The 16,214-nt window shown below is 40.2% G+C and overlaps 1 protein-coding gene and 1 long non-coding RNA gene across 4 annotated transcripts in view; both read right to left on the minus strand.

Moving 5' to 3' along the window:
• Positions 1-16,214, minus strand: part of LOC110523189 (ras-related protein Rab-3C) — a 64,549-nt gene that overhangs the window by 9,313 nt on the left and 39,022 nt on the right. The gene's annotated exons all lie outside the window — the stretch shown is intronic.
• Positions 1,771-14,694, minus strand: LOC110523190. Of its 3 annotated transcripts, none has more exons than XR_005051638.1 (7): positions 13,122-14,694; positions 12,915-13,019; positions 12,600-12,762; positions 6,352-6,999; positions 6,057-6,247; positions 5,888-5,946; positions 1,771-3,214 (listed from the first exon to the last, which is right to left on the minus strand). It is a non-coding gene; the product is annotated as an uncharacterized LOC110523190 (long non-coding RNA). The 3 variants fall into 3 exon arrangements; XR_005051639.1 differs by having other exon boundaries at positions 1,771-3,156; positions 12,915-13,040; XR_002473411.2 differs by having other exon boundaries at positions 12,915-13,040.

Consider the following 16,214-nt stretch of genomic DNA (forward strand, 5'->3'; position numbering starts at 1 on the left):
ATACATGGGGGTAGGAAGCAGGATACATGCGGGTCAGGAATATGGATACATGGGGGTAGGAATGAAGATACATGGGGGTAGAATTTGTGGGTAGGAATCAGGATACATTGAGTAGGGCTCAGGATACATGGGGGTCGGAATATGGATACATGGGGGTAGGATTCAGGATACATAGGGGTAGGAATCAGGATACATGGGGGTATGATTCAGGATACATGGGGGTAAGAATCAGGCTACATGGGGGTAAGAATCAGGATACATGGGGGTAAGAATCAGGATACATGGGGGTAAGAATCAGGATACATGGGGGTAGGATTCAGGATACATGGGGGTAAGAATCAGGATACATGGGGGTAGGATTCAGGATACATGGGGGTAGAATTTGTGGGTAGGAATCAGGATACATGGGGGTAAGAATCAGGATACATTGTGGTAATAATCAGAATACATGGGTTAGGAATCAAAATATATTGTGGTAATAATCAGGACACGTGTTCATATTATATACACTGTGCTATGTTAGAATGAGAAACCAGTAGACAGGGCAATGAATAGGGAGAGAGGGAGGGATAGAGAGAGGGAGGGATAGCGAAAGAGAGGTAGTGATGGAGAGAGGAAGGGATAGAGGGGGGGCGAAAGAGAGGCAGGGGGCGAAAGAGAGGGAGGAGAAGTGTGTTAGGTTGGGATGAGCGAGAGAGACAGAGAAGGAAGGAGAGCGAAAAGGTAAAGATGGAGAGTGAGAGAAGTGGGTGGAGGTAGAGAAACCATCCACAGGGTGGGTTCATATTAAGACTGACAGACAGATAAATTAGAAAAGAAGGAGGGGAAGAGGTTGTGTGTTGAAGAGAGAAAAAGATGACTTAGCATTTACATTTCTTGTTATGAAACTCATAATTGGACTTAATCAATACTCAACGCTCTTCCCTTTCTCTTGGTTCATTGATTCTGTCCCTGATGGTACCATATTCCAAATATAGTGCACTTCCTTTGGCCTAAGGGCCCTGGTCAAAGGTAGGCAACTAGATAGGGATTAGGGTGCCATTTGGGACTTAATCATAGGACTGAACAAGTCTGTTGTTTTACCCAATTATCAATTACTAGAAACTCATAGTTAATTTTTTTTGCTGAGTCCATTGGGTCAATGCGATTATGATGGATTGCATTGCTATAGTGTTGCACTGTGTGCAAATATAGATATTTTTTGGGGACCAGAAGAACACTATTCCTTATTTAGCACTCTAAAAAGTGTTTGTTGCCATGTATTTGGATTATTAAAAAACCAACTCTGTAAACCGTGTGGAGCTTTTCTCACAGTTAAGCCATGAGTTCATTGACGCGAAGGAGACTTTAGCATTTATATCAGAAAGTCTTCAAATAGCAGCCTTCTCTCCAATGGTTTTAGAAATGCCAAGGAGTCTTCCCCAATCCCAATACTTATGTCATTTACTTTCTTTGTCTCCTTTCCTGAGTGAGCCAATACATGAAACCAACGGTCAGTTAGAATTTCCACAATATTTCACCTATCCATTAGGGCTTGCATAGTTACAGTATAACCATGTAACCGACGGTTATGGATGAAGACCGTCACGGTGCAACGAGGGTTGAGTTCGTTTTTGTGTTAACATGGACTCTTAACGTGATGAAAGTTTGTCACTCCTTGCTGAAACAAGCAAGATATTGGAGCAAACAAGTTTCGGTTGCCTAGACAACCCCCCCACCCCCACCCCCCACAATGCAGCAAAAGCACATATAACACATGTAGCCAGGAGAGGAGAAAATGTGTGTAAAAAAAAAAGTTTTTATTTTGTTTTAGTTTTTTGCTATTCCAACGGTTATTGCAGAGACTGCAGTCATTTGTCTGGCCAATTACCATTATCCAAAATTCCAGCAGCAATCCATTGTTTGGTTTTGTTTACTTGGACAGTGTTTCTAAACTTTTTTAGCAAGTGTGGCACAAACCCAGCGCAAGTCAACAATGCAAGTCAACGGCTCTAGCCTTTTCGGGGCTGTCATGCCAAATAATGTCCCCCCGGGCCAAAAAGTGTCCTCCTCTGCGTCACAATGGGATTCAGTTAGCTATTAGCGTCCATTGCGATATCAACGGTGTGATGACATAATGATTAGAATCTTGGAGATCATTATAGTCTAAATGACGTTCTTTTCATCATCACTATGCAAACAAGGCTGATTTCCGTGACAATGTTGCTGTTTAAACAAGTTTTGTTAAGCTAATAAAATGAAAATATGAAAATATCACTTTTAACTACTTTTAGGTACCTTGTTAACATTACAACATGAAATCCATATCTTAAACGTTACTACGTTTCGGAAATGGCAAAGAAAACGTGTAATCCGCTTGACACATTAAAGTTACAGATCCCAAAACCAGATAATTTCCACTCCATTCATATGCAAATCCATTTGATTCATACACTGGCTTGTCTGGCTGCCATGTTTTAATTTCAACCTGCCCTTCCCTTATCTACACTGAAATAATAGAATTTCAGTAGTCCTCTATTATGATATATATATTTTTGTATATCGCATAGCTCATTAGTACATCCTTGTGGTTGAATATATATGCATTTATTGTAGGTTCTAGGGTACAACAATGAATAATGTGGAAGAAATAGGATACCTTTCAATTTACAATAACGAACACCTTGTGAAACACCAATATTTAAGATTTGAATACATAAACTTCCATAGTTTTTGGTATAGTTGTGTCATTAACTTATTTTCACTGATTTTTTGTACACTCACATGGCATTCATAGACTAAAATACTGAATTCTGGTGTGTGGAATAAAGAGGAGGTGGTTGCTGTGTGGGTGGGAGATTCTGCCTGTCACTTCTCAACAGGCAGCCAGTCCCAGAAGGGGGACTTGAAGAGGGAGACTGCAAAGACCAGGCACTGCTGCTCTCTTTGTTCTGAGTGTTTGCAGTGCTAGTGTTTTTAGTTAATCCGTGTATCTCACATATTATGAGCCCAGTAAACTTTCTTAGCAGATAATGACAACATGACAATAACAGTAGCTGTAGATGATGTAATGGAAAGTTGGAGGGTGTTTGGTAATGGAGAACATCAGGTGGATCCACATCTGGGTGTTGGGCAGAACCTCTAGGTCCTGGAGAACAGGAGCAGAGTTAACAGGTCCTGGAGAACAGGAGCAGAGTTAACAGGTCCTGGAGAACAGGAGCAGAGTTAACAGGTCCTGGAGAACAGGAGCAGAGTTAGAGGGGACAGGGTAGGAGACAGGGACGTAAACAAGCAAACACACAGGTTACACTTTACAGTGAGAAAATTTGATGGATTAGTGCAGTGTTATAAAAGGGAGATACAGTTGAAGAGGGAAGTTTACATACACTTAGGTTGGAGTCATTAAAACTTGTTTTTTCAACCACTCCACAAATTTCTTGTTAACAAAGTATATTTTTGGCAAGTCAGTTAGGATGTGCATGACACATGTCATTTTTCCAACAATTGTTTACAGACAGATAATTTCACTTATAATTCACTGCATCACAATTCCAGTGGGTTTACATACACTAAGTTGACACTGCCTTTAAACAGCTTGGAAAATTCCAGAAAATTATGTCATGGCTTTAGAAGCTTCTGATAGGCTAATTGAGTTTGAGTTTATTTTTACAGGGACATTGCACATTAATCAACGTTTCAGTAAAAGTGCCGGTTTTAGCCAGCCGGCTCATTTTCAACCGCAGTGCCTGGGCAAGTTATTAAAAACAATTACAATATATACAATCATTAGTAGAGAGCACACGCAGAGCAACATAGGACAAGCGGGACATAGCATACAGACAGAGCAACATAGAACAAAAAGCAGCAAGACAACATTCATAAAAGCAACAAAGTGTTTCCACACCTCACAAGCTACAGACAACAGATAACATGGAAAGCGGCAACACACAGCTAGGGACCATGTTCACAAACCTGATTGACCTTTAGCCATGTCTTCATGCATTTTGTGAAAGTGTGATATGTGGTGCAGTTATGTGTGTCTGATGGCAGTGTATTCCAGACATGGGAAGCTCTCACAGAGAAAGCGGATTTACTAAAGGTGCTTTTCCTTAAGGGAACTATACAGTCACCTCTCATGGCAGACCTTGTGGATCTGCTGCCATATGTTTGGGTTTTCTGTTTAACAAAAATACTTAATTTGTGTCAATTGGAGGTGTACCTGTGGATGTATTTCAAGGCCTACCTTAAAACTCAGTGCCTCTTTGCATGACATCATGGGAAAATCAAAAGAAATCAGCCAAGACCTCAGAAAAGAAATTGGAGACCTCCAAAAGTCTGGTTCATCCTTGGGAGCAATTTCCAAACGCCTGAAGGTACCATGGGACCATGCAGCCGTCATACCTCTCAGGAAGGAGATGCGTTCTGTCTCTTAGAGATGAACGTACTTTGGTGCAAAAAGTGGAAATCAATCCCAGAACAACAGCATAGGACCTTGTGAAGATGCAAGAGGAAATAGGTACAAAAGTATCTATATCCACAGTAAAACGAGTCCTATATCGACATAACCTGAAAGGCCGCTTAGCAAGGAAGAAGCCACTGCTCCAAAACAGCCATAAAAAGCCAGACTACGGTTTGCAACTGCACAAGGGGACAACGATTGTACTTTATGGAGAAATGTCCTCTGGTCTGATGAAACAAAAATAGAACTGTTTGGCCATAATGACCAGTTATGTTTGGAGGAAAAAGGGGGAGGCTTGCAAGCTGAAGAACACCATCCCAACCGTGAAGCACGGGGGAGGAAGCATCATGTTGTGGGGGTGCTTTGCTGCAGGAGGGACTGGTGCACTTCACAAAATAGATGGCATCATGAGGCAAGACAATTACGTGCATATATTGAAGCAACATCTCAAGACATCAGTCAGGAAGTTAAAGCTTGGTTGCAAATGGGTCTTCCAAATGGACAATGACCCCAAACATACTTCCAAAGTTGTGGCAAAGTGGCTTAAGGACAACAAAGTCAAGGTATTGGAGTGGCCATCACAAAGCCCTGACCTCAATCCTATAGAAAATGTGTGGGCAGAACTGAAAAAGCGTGTGCGAGCAAGGAGGCCTACAAACCTGATTCAGTTACACCAGCTCTGTCAGGAGGAATAGGCCAAAATTCACCCAACTTATTGTGGGAAGCTTGTGAAAGGCTACCCGAAACATTTGACCTAAGTTAAACAATTTAAAGGCAATGCTACCAAATAGTAATTGATTGTATGTAAACTTCTGACCTACTGGGAATGTGATGAAAGAAAAAAAAGCGGAAATAAATCACTCTACTGTTATTCTGACATTTCACATTCTTAAAATAAAGTGGTGATCCGTATTTGGCTAAGTTGTATGTAAACTTCCGACTTCAACTGTATGTACTTTTCAACACATTTGGAAGGTACAGCCTCTTGCTGGTCCCCCTCTGACTCAGAGCACAGAGAATCAGACTGAACCGAATTCACTGGTTCTGGTGGATGGGATTACTCCTACTTTACAAGTTACCTCGACTAACCTGAACCCCCGCACATTGACTCGGTACCGGTACCCCCTGTATACAGCCTCGTTATTGTTATGTCATTTCCTTGAGTTGCTTTTTAATTTAATTTTAAAAATGTACTTTAGTTTATTTAGTAAATATTTTATTAACTCTATTTCTTGAACTGCATTATCGGTTAAGGGCTTGTAAAGTAAACATTTCATGGTAAGGTCTACCTACACCTGTTGAATTTGGAGCATGCGACAAATACAATTTGATTTGACAGTTGCTAGTCCTAAAGTCATGTGGATAGGTTAATTGAAGAGGTACATTTTTGTAAGCTCAGCATAACTACAATTTCTTGCTTTCTTAAATGTCAACCATAGCTTAACATACTTTGGGCTTCACTGAAGTGTAGGGTGTCAGTGTTTTCACTTGCTTCCACTGAGGTAACCCTAGGAAGACAAAGAGAAACATATCAGTGTTAGGGAAACTAAAACTAACTAACAGGTTATTTTGTGTGCAAATGCAAATAGTTATTATCTGAGATTTATTTTATATTAACTTTAACAGATGGTGACCTCAGCTAGGAGGTGAAAGAGCAGCAAGGTTTCCCAGGTCTCGCCTTCCTTTCATCCTTCTTCCAAACCAAGTCATTTGCCCGAATGTCGTAGCACTTGGTCCCCTTCTTGATTCTTCTCCGGTAGCTCTCCTTCTGTTTCTCCTGCGCCTTGTCCATGTTCAGTCTCACCTTGACTGATAACAGGAATAAATGCAATTATATTTCATATTACAAATACATTTCTTACATATCTCTTGGAGGGCCAGAACATACATTTACAGCAGATAATCATTTTTACCTGGTCAAAAACCTCCACCTCCTCAGTCCGTGCCTGAAGGGGGTCCTCGAAGGCGTTCTGATCTGGTTCAACAACTTCCACCACCTCAGGTGGAGTTTCAGTGATCTGAAAGTACTGTCGCGGAAAATGCTATCCCGTGTTTTACTGCTTAAAGTATAGTCTCTTGTTATATGCTAGTGTTTTTTGTAACCTGATACAAACGTGTCTTGGTGTGACATAGTCATAAGACTGTCCTTACAGCTAAGAGACGTTTGGGTGCAACCGCAGCATGTGAAATCCTGTGGGTTTACTATCAACAGGAAGTCACTTGTATGGAACCTTGCAGAAAGGAGTACAATATAGTGTTGTTGTGAATGCAGTTAGACGGTTGAGCCCTCGGGCTATCAACCTTGTGCCATTTTAAGTTTACACAGACAACAAATGACCTTTTCCACATCATAGAAAATCCTGTTGTGCACATTGTCTTTGTTGAAGCAAAGACACCCCTAGTTAGAAACTTTGTTGTAGCAGAGTTATTTCTGTATAGGGGTAATTCTAGGGCAACCATCCTGTTGAAGCAGGGTGACCCTGTAGGAGCAGGGGACATCTCAGATTGGGATCTTTCTTTGAAGCAGAAGTATCCTGGTTAGCGACCGTGGTTGTGTTTCTCTGTTGAAACAGAGAAGCAGACATGGGATGATATGACACGGTTACGAGTTATGTGATTCCAGGGCACAATCCTGAGATATAAAACATATTCCTGCAGATAAAAAAATATAAACAAATTTAAAGAAAAAGAATGTGTAAAAAAATATATATAAACATTGTAAAATCAAATGTATTAATCAGTGTACTTGTAAAACAGTTGGTTATGATTGGGAAACCAGCTATAAATGTAAACCCTACACGGAAATGTGCATAGGAGGAACTACCTTGTGGATACAAGATTTATAATTACATAGTGCAAAAAACATTTTGATGGAGGAGAAATACTATTTTCAAATTATAAGAAAGGTAGACGTTCCTAACCAAATACTGTTTGTTTTGTGTTTGTTTTTGTTTCCTGGGTGTGTGTATTGACCAGAGATTTACATTATGGACGCACGATGGACGCTATCAGCACGACTGGCTGCACTGTGTGATCGAATAAAGGAACACATATTCTCCAGTAGTAAATTGGCAGATGTTCCAGTATTGGTTCGATTACAAGGTATTAAAACCATTACCAATTAGGCACATACCATAACTACTCTCCAGGGAAGTGGGTATCACTACTTTAGATAATAGTTTAATTGGCATATTTTAGAGCGGTGAATGAGTAAATCTAAACTCTTTGGCCACGGTCAGGAAGAGGTAAACTATAGCAAAACCATAGGAAAGGAAGCACAAAGATATTCTACCAATTTGGCTTGAATATGAAAAAATCCAACCATGGATAAAATTGGGCAGCATCTCCCTGCTGACTGGAAATATGCGAGAGTGGATTCAAATTCTTTGCTTTAACTAATTATGGCAATTTTTTAGTTACACTATGAACCGCATAGCATATCATTACAGCAGTATGTACCGGTAATAACTGTTAGCTAGCTACCTAACGTTAGTTGGCTACTAATATATCGAACTTGTCAGTATATTAGCTATGCTATCCAACGTTTATTGACATGATTATTCACATCATTCTTAGCTTATCTAAATGGTATATAACATGAAAAAAGCCTAACCAGCTCTGCTAGGGTGGGTAAATGGTCAAAGTGAGGATGTGTTCTCTTATTTGTGTCTGGAAGTAGCAAGCAAGCTAGCCAACTTTAGCAAGTTAGCTTGGGTGCTTGACTGCTTTTGTGAAGTCAGAGAGCTTGGATCAACCCTGCTCCTTGGCCAGAGAGGGCAGTGTGTGCTCTAAACAGTCTGAATTTCCAAAGCACACAAAGTAGTAAATGTCAAACTATTATTTGTTATTCTAACAAGCTAGCAAGAGGCCGCATAGCAACAGCATCAACTTTTGGTACACATGCAAAGCTCAAAATCAAGGTTACCATTTGGTTGCAATATACTAAAATGAACTAATAGTATATAGTATGAAGTATATACTCATTAAGCATATAGTATATAGTATATTAGTATCTGCATTTGAACACAGCTTGGGTATGTGAGTATATTGATTGAATGTGTACATCTGCTTTGATGGCAGCTTTGAAACCTGTTATCAGCATGGAAATTGCGGCCGTAGCGGAAATCTACCGAAGCGCAGTGTGTGGGGCCATTCGTCATTCGAAAAGTGAGTTTAGAGTGTCACACCCTGATCTGTTTCACAGGTCTTTGTGATTGTCCCCACCCCCATCCAGGTGTCGTCCAGCTTCCCCATTATCCCATGTATTTATACCTGTGTTCTCTGTTTGTGCGCTGCCAGTTTGTTTTGTTCATTCATACCTACCAGCGTTTCCCCCCTTGCTCCTGTCCTGTCTATAGTGCCTGTTTTTTAGTCTTCCCGGTTTTGACCGTTCTGCCCACACCTGACCCTGAGCATGCCTGCCGTTTTGTACCTTACCCCACCTTACTGGATTATTGACCTCTGCCTGTCCTGACCCTGAGCCTGTCTGCCGTCCTGTACCTTTGCCCCTCTACTCTGGATTACCGACCTCTGCCTGACCTGACTCTGAGCCTGCTTGCCGTCCTGTACCTTTGCCCCTCTACTCTGGATTACCGACCTCTGCCTGACCTGACTCTGAGCCTGCTTGCCGCCGTGTACCTTTGCCCCTCTACTCTGGATTACCGACTTCTGCCTGACCTGACTCTGAGCCTGTCTGCCGTCCTGTACCTTTGCCCCTCTACTCTGGATTACCGACCTCTGCCTGACCTGACTCTGAGCCTGTCTGCTGTCCTGTACCTTTGACTGCCTGTGTTCGAATTAATAAACTTTTGTTACTTTGACATTGTCTGCACCCGGGTCTTACCTTCATATGTGATAGTTGGGCAATATTTGTTAAATTTATGACAGGAAAGTATGGGGAATTCACTTACCCTAATCAATGAAACTATAAATGCTTATGGGATTTTCTCAGTCCGGTTAATACATTTAAATAAAATAGCCCATACGGATCAGTGCCGCAGTGCCGCAGTGCCAGCTGTGCCATCAGAGACTCTGGGTTCGAGCCCAGGCTCTGTCCGGGAGGTCCATGGGGCGATGCACAATTGGCCTAGCGTCGTCCGGGTTAGGGAGGGTTTGGCCGGTAGGGATATCCTTGTCTCACCGCGCTATATCAGGCTGTAACAGGCGCAGTGGGACATTTGAAGCAGAGGTCTGAATAGTTCAATCGGAAACGTTCTTTGACAGTTTCTGGTTATTGTTGCTGAGTTTTGTAGTTTAGGTAACACCAGTGAATTAGAGCTGAGTTAGAGTCGGGTTAGAGCCGAGGTATCTTGAAAGAGGTACACAAATTGAATTTTCCGAAGTTATATTTTCTGAGTTTTAATTGAACATGTGTACTATTTTGATACGGAATGTACTGAAGAAACTGTACCCTTGAATATGAAATGTATGACATGTATAAAATGTATGACATGTTTGACTGTTTTTAAATAATTAATCTAATACAGAAAGAAACACATATTTGAAGGGTTTGAATGACCTCTGACCTCTGTCCTGACTTTCTAGTGTGGTTTGATCACCCTCACTGGAAAGCAGAGAGATTGTTGGTTGATGATTTAAGGTAATTTGTAATATTGAATTTAAGGTAATTTATAATACTGATAATTACAGAGAAGTTTATAATTAATAGTTATATGTGTGAAATCAGACCACGAGAAGGACAGAATTGTCTCTAGTCTATTTTTCTATTGCTTGAATCAGGTTGTGGGTATAATTTTCTTTCTTTATGGAGTTATTATGGGTAGTGATTCTAATTCGATTTTGTTATTTAAATTTTTTTGTTTTAATTCTTAACCTGTAGTGTTGTTGTTTTTTACACAGTCACAATGTCAATCATGTGTCAAAATGGGGGAATTACCATTCTTGAGGTTTTCGGATTGAAGTTTACACACCTTGAGTGATATGTAGGTATGTATTGAGTGATATATGAAGGAGTGTATTGTTGTGTTGTTTGTTCTGTTTTGTTTAGATAAATCTCACCAGATTGGGTCTGCTGGATGATCTGAATAATTTCCTGATCCTATGATTCTGCGATGAGGTTGCCAGTGTGATAAGGGGAGTATAACAATTTGGAAAAATTGTTTCAACAGAATGTGTTGTAATTCTCTTTGACATTTGTTTTAGAGATTTGTGTTAATAATATTGGTCCGAAGTAATAACTTGGTAATAACTTCATAATAACTTTGGATTAATATTATTAACTTCTAAAACGTCTAAAATTGTTATTTTTGGGGTATCAGGTTGATTGAGGAGATTTACACCATGCTAAATGTATAGTTATTTAGACTAAGAATGCATTGAGATACCGATCTGTCATTAACATGTCACTCACAACAGTGCAAGACAGGGATAAACAGGGGCTGTAATAATAAAAAGTTAATACTGGTAATAAGTAGTACAAACTGTCTATATATGATCCCGTTTTTATATTTATATTCTAACTGTATTGGTGTGTGCCAAGTTGATGGTCTTGAATTTGAGTAATAGACTCAACGTGGAGCACTGAATTTGGGTTGAATAACATTGATAGTAAGGTTTTTATTTTACCGTGTTATTAGAATTCTAATGTTAAAGGACATCAATACATATGGCTTTCTGGATGATACAGTACAAATGACTTGATTATGTTTTAGTATGTTTATAACTATGTAAATGGACTAGCAGTAGGGACTAATGTGTTATGAATTAGATAGAATGATTCATTGTGCAAAATGTATTTGTAAGTCCAAACGGGGACAGAATGTTTGCATAAGTGTGTGCCAAATGATAGGTGACCATTGCTGTACATTCCTACCCCAGGGTGAGGGTAACTTTTAGTTGAACATCTGAAAGAGCTCAGCGGTGATTGGAATCCGTTTGGATGGGTTCAGTCATTATTTGGTGTTATGGGAGCTACAATATTTCATTGGTTGATTTATGGCTTAGTCCTTTTTTTTTACAATAATTCTGATTATAACTTGTGTTAAAAAATTGTGCAGCAAAGCCATGGAGACTATTCTTGCCATGCCATTTCTGACCGCTGAAGGAGACGCCTCAGAACCCTATTTACCTGATTTATTTCCTATTCCTGATTACATGTCTGATGAAGACTATGATAATCCATAACACCGAGGTAAAAATATTGAGTTAATGGTGCAGCGTGTCCATAGGCCATGCTCACTGCGGGGGTTATGTAAATGGTGCTCCCAAGGTAGAGGAAAGGGCCTACCGTCATGGTGACCCTGTGGCAATATGGACAGTCTCAACGAAGTTATTGCCTTGTGTGTGGTGATAAAGTATGTACTGATGTTTGAATTCATATGTCCCTTTCCCCTTTCTGAGAATGAATTGCACTATATGAAGGGTTGAAACTCAATGACATTGGAGGTAATTTACAATTGTAATGTAAGAAAGTATTTTCTTTTCCCTCATGTTAATGCTTGTTTAATGGAAATACTGGTAAGTAATGTTCTATTATGTTGAGACTTAGTCTCAAAAGGGAGGAAATGTTGTGGAAAATTACATAATTAGTCAGGCTATGTTTTACTGCTTAAAGAATAGTCTCTTGTTATATGCTAGTGTTTTTTCTAACCTGATACAAACGTGTCTTGGTGTGACATAGTCATAAGACTAGGCTTACAGCTAAGAGACGTTTGGGTGCAACCACAGCATGTGAAATCCTGTGGGTTTACTATCAACAGAAAGTCACATGTATGGAACCTTGCAGAAAGGAGTACAATATAGTGTTGTTGTGAATGCAGTTAGATGGTTGAGCCCTCAGGCTATCAACCTTGTGCTATCTTGAGTTTACACAGACAATGCATTACCTTTTACACACTATCTGCTGACTGCCACATATACAGAAAGGGGTTGTATGTATTTTCTCTATAAAAGCGTTGAACTGTCACGGTTCATGGAGTTTTTCAACTATGCACTGTTGAGTGGGTAGTTGATTCTCCATTTTTGCAAATCTTCTGATAAAGTGTTGTTTGAAAGAATCTGCAGTTTCTCTTACCTTTGATCAGCTATTCCACGACAGTACGTTATACAACAATAGCAATAGAGAAACAACACCACTAAGTCAATAACAAATTTGAAAGACTACAATATATACAATAAGTGTATATACAATTGTATTGTTTACCTCAGTCAACACCTGCGGCACCCATCCATTCTCTGTGGAGGCCTGGATGCTGCTGTTGTGTGCAAAGAGAATTACCATCAGGTTGTTCTCCCAACCTTCCTGGTACCAATCAAGGGACTTTCCCATGGCAGTTTTGAGGGTCTGGTTGGTCCATTCACCAAACCTGGAGGAGGGGGTAGGAAAGCGATATCTATTGACAATGAAAGATATTGAAATATGTCTGATTATGTACCATGGAAAAACAAAAACAAATTGTAAAAAAAAAAAAAATAGAACAAACCATTGGTGACCGAATATAACCTATAACATCCGTACCTTGTTCCAGTGTTCATGACCTCGGTCACTCAAGATGACCTCAGGAGAAGCGTTGGTGTTGAAGATGTCCAACATCGCCTTGGAGGTGGCCTCACCAGTCTCGTCCTTGATGGGTATCATACAAAACTAAAATACATTTTTGGTTCCAAGTGCCCTTTTTGATAAGTTACAGAAGGGAATTTATAGTTAAGCTCTTCCTTTACTGACCTTAATGGGTATTGCCTTCAGCCACTTGGTAAAGTGATCGGTCACCGTCAGACACCAGCTGTTGCCATTCCTGGATTTTGTGAAGGGTCCGATGAGGTCCACCCCTAACATTTAAAGTGTTAGTGAGAAGATTACTTTATTCTTACCTGTATCTGTGTCATACAGTATGCATATTTTCACATTTGTATGGATACTGAAAACACACATTCAATAATATTGAACTCCGCTGTGATCAAAGGAAGCAACCATTACATAACAACTTATCAAGGCAAAATTTGAATTGGGATACTTAATGATCATGTGCCATGGTGAAACAACTTTTATGGGCTTCAACTCTGGCACCACAAACTCTGTCTTCTCAAATTTCTGGCAGGCTAGACAGGGTTCTGACCTTGAAGCAAAAAGGGACCAATTGAAACATTGTGTGCTCTTTGATATGACATTCATTGAAATCCTAATCATTTCAGATATAATAGAATACGATTGATAAACAAAAGGTTATTTCACTTACCCATCTGTCCACCTCCTTGACAATTCCCCATCAGAAGAAGTGTAGGTTGATTTTGGCAATTGTGTGCTGCACTCTGAAAGGGCCAGCATGCATCTGGGCCAGCACAGCCTCCTTCTCCTCCTTAGTAAAAATCCCCCTACTGTGTAGCTTGCCATCCTTCCCCCGTAGGTACATATAATTGCCTAACAAGTTGGAAGAGTTGTTGAAATACTCAAGTCTAAGTACATTTGTACGGCTGTCTTTCTGTTTTTGTTTCACTCTTTCTGTCTGTCTTCCACTCTCTTCCTACCTCTCTCTCCCTCTCTCGCTCTGTCTAGTGAAGCCACCTAGTTAAGAGAATTTGGAATTACCATAATTGCTACACCTATCCATTTGATTGATCAGGGTTAACTTATAGCTAGATACCTCAATATGACAGACATGTATAGATGGCAACATGTAGATAACTAACTAGCTAGATGGAAAATAGTTGTTGAAGAATGGTTGTACATGCTGTACATCCATCCAGTTATCTAATAGAAGTTAACTGCTTAACGTTACCCTGAATTGTGAATTTCTCTGAATGTTGCACCTCTTGTCGAAATCAGGGGTTCCTTCATAGTACTTTGCCTGGTTGGAAAGATAAATTAAAATCTCCTCGAGGGATGCCATTGAAGTGCAAGCTACATTCAAACACAAAGCTACAATAACAGTCACAATTGTTAGCTAGCTAAGTTAGCTAAATAAAACTATCTGGCTAGCTAGCTGGCTACCTAGCCAGCTACTGTAACTGGCTAGCTGACTAGGCAGGCTGAGGTAAATAAGTAGAGTAGCTAGCAGCGTTAATCTAAAAACGGCTTAAATTATTTCTTCCTATTTAACAATATTTTCTTATATGGTAAAGAAAGAGTGTTCTCTTTCCATTTTTGTTGGTCCTCTGAGGCAGCAGATGGTCAGCAGGTTGTCACTGTCAAAAACACCATCCTTGGAGAGCAATTCTGAGGTAATAATTTTGCGCGGACTGAGTGAGCGCTTATGAGGTGAAATACAGTGCCTTGCGAAAGTATTCGGCCCCCTTGAACTTTGCGACCTTTTGCCACATTTCAGGCTTCAAACATAAAGATATAAAACTGTATTTTTTTGTGAAGAATCAACAACAAGTGGGACACAATCATGAAGTGGAACGACATTTATTGGATATTTCAAACTTTTTTAACATATCAAAAACAGAAAAATTGGGCGTGCAAAATTATTCAGCCCCCTTAAGTTAATCCTTTGTAGCGCCACCTTTTGCTGCGATTACAGCTGTAAGTCGCTTGGGGGTATGTCTCTATCAGTTTTGCACATCGAGAGACTGAAATGTTTTCCCATTCCTCCTTGCAAAACAGCTCGAGCTCAGTGAGGTTGGATGGAGAACATTTGTCAACAGCAGTTTTCAGTTCTTTCCACAGATTCTCGATTGGATTCAGGTCTGGACTTTGACTTGGCCATTCTAACACCTGGATATGTTTATTTTTGAACCATTCCATTGTAGATTTTGCTTTATGTTTTGGATCATTGTCTTGTTGGAAGACAAATCTTCGTCCCAGTCTCAGGTCTTTTGCAGACTCCATCAGGTTTTCTTCCAGAATGGTCCTGTATTTGGCTTCATCCATCTTCCCATCAATTTTAACCATCTTCCCTGTCCCTGCTGAAGAAAAGCAGGCCCAAACCATGATGCTGCCACCACCATGTTTGACAGTGGGGATGGTGTGTTCAGGGTGATGAGCTGTGTTGCTTTTACGCCAAACATAACGTTTTGCATTGTTGCCAAAAAGTTACATTTTGGTTTCATCTGACCAGAGCACCTTCTTCCACATGTTTGGTGTGTCTCCCAGGTGGCTTGTGGCAAACTTTAAATGACACTTTTTATGGATATCTTTAAGAAATGGCTTTCTTCTTGCCACTCTTCCATAAAGGCCAGATTTGTGCAATATACGACTGATTGTTGTCCTATGGACAGAGCCTCCCACCTCAGCTGTAGATCTCTGCAGTTCATCCAGAGTGATCATGGGCCTCTTGGCTACATCTCTGATCAGTCTTCTCCTTGTATGAGCTGAAAGTTTAGAGGGACGGCCAGGTCTTGGTGCAGTGGTCTGATACTCCTTCCATTTCAATATTATCGCTTGCACAGTGCTCCTTGGGATGTTTAAAGCTTGGGAAATCTTTTTGTATCCAAATCCGGCTTTAAACTTCTTCACAACAGTATCTCGGACCTGCCTGGTGTGTTCCTTGTTCTTCACGACGCTCTCTGCGCTTTTAACGGACCTCTGAGACTATCACAGTGCAGGTGCATTTATACGGAGACTTGATTACACACAGGTGGATTGTATTTATCATCATTAGTCATTTAGGTCAACATTGGATCATTCAGAGATCCTCACTGAACTTCTGGAGAGAGTTTGCTGCACTGAAAGTAAAGGGGCTGAATAATTTTGCACGCCCAATTTTTCAGTTTTTGATTTGTTAAAAAAGTTTGAAATATCCAATAAATGTCGTTCCACTTCATGATTGTGTCCCACTTGTTGTTGATTCTCCACAAAAAAATACAGTTTTATATCTTT

The sequence above is a fragment of the Oncorhynchus mykiss genome, chromosome 5 (assembly GCF_013265735.2).
Source record: "Oncorhynchus mykiss isolate Arlee chromosome 5, USDA_OmykA_1.1, whole genome shotgun sequence".
NCBI lineage: Eukaryota > Metazoa > Chordata > Actinopteri > Salmoniformes > Salmonidae > Oncorhynchus > Oncorhynchus mykiss.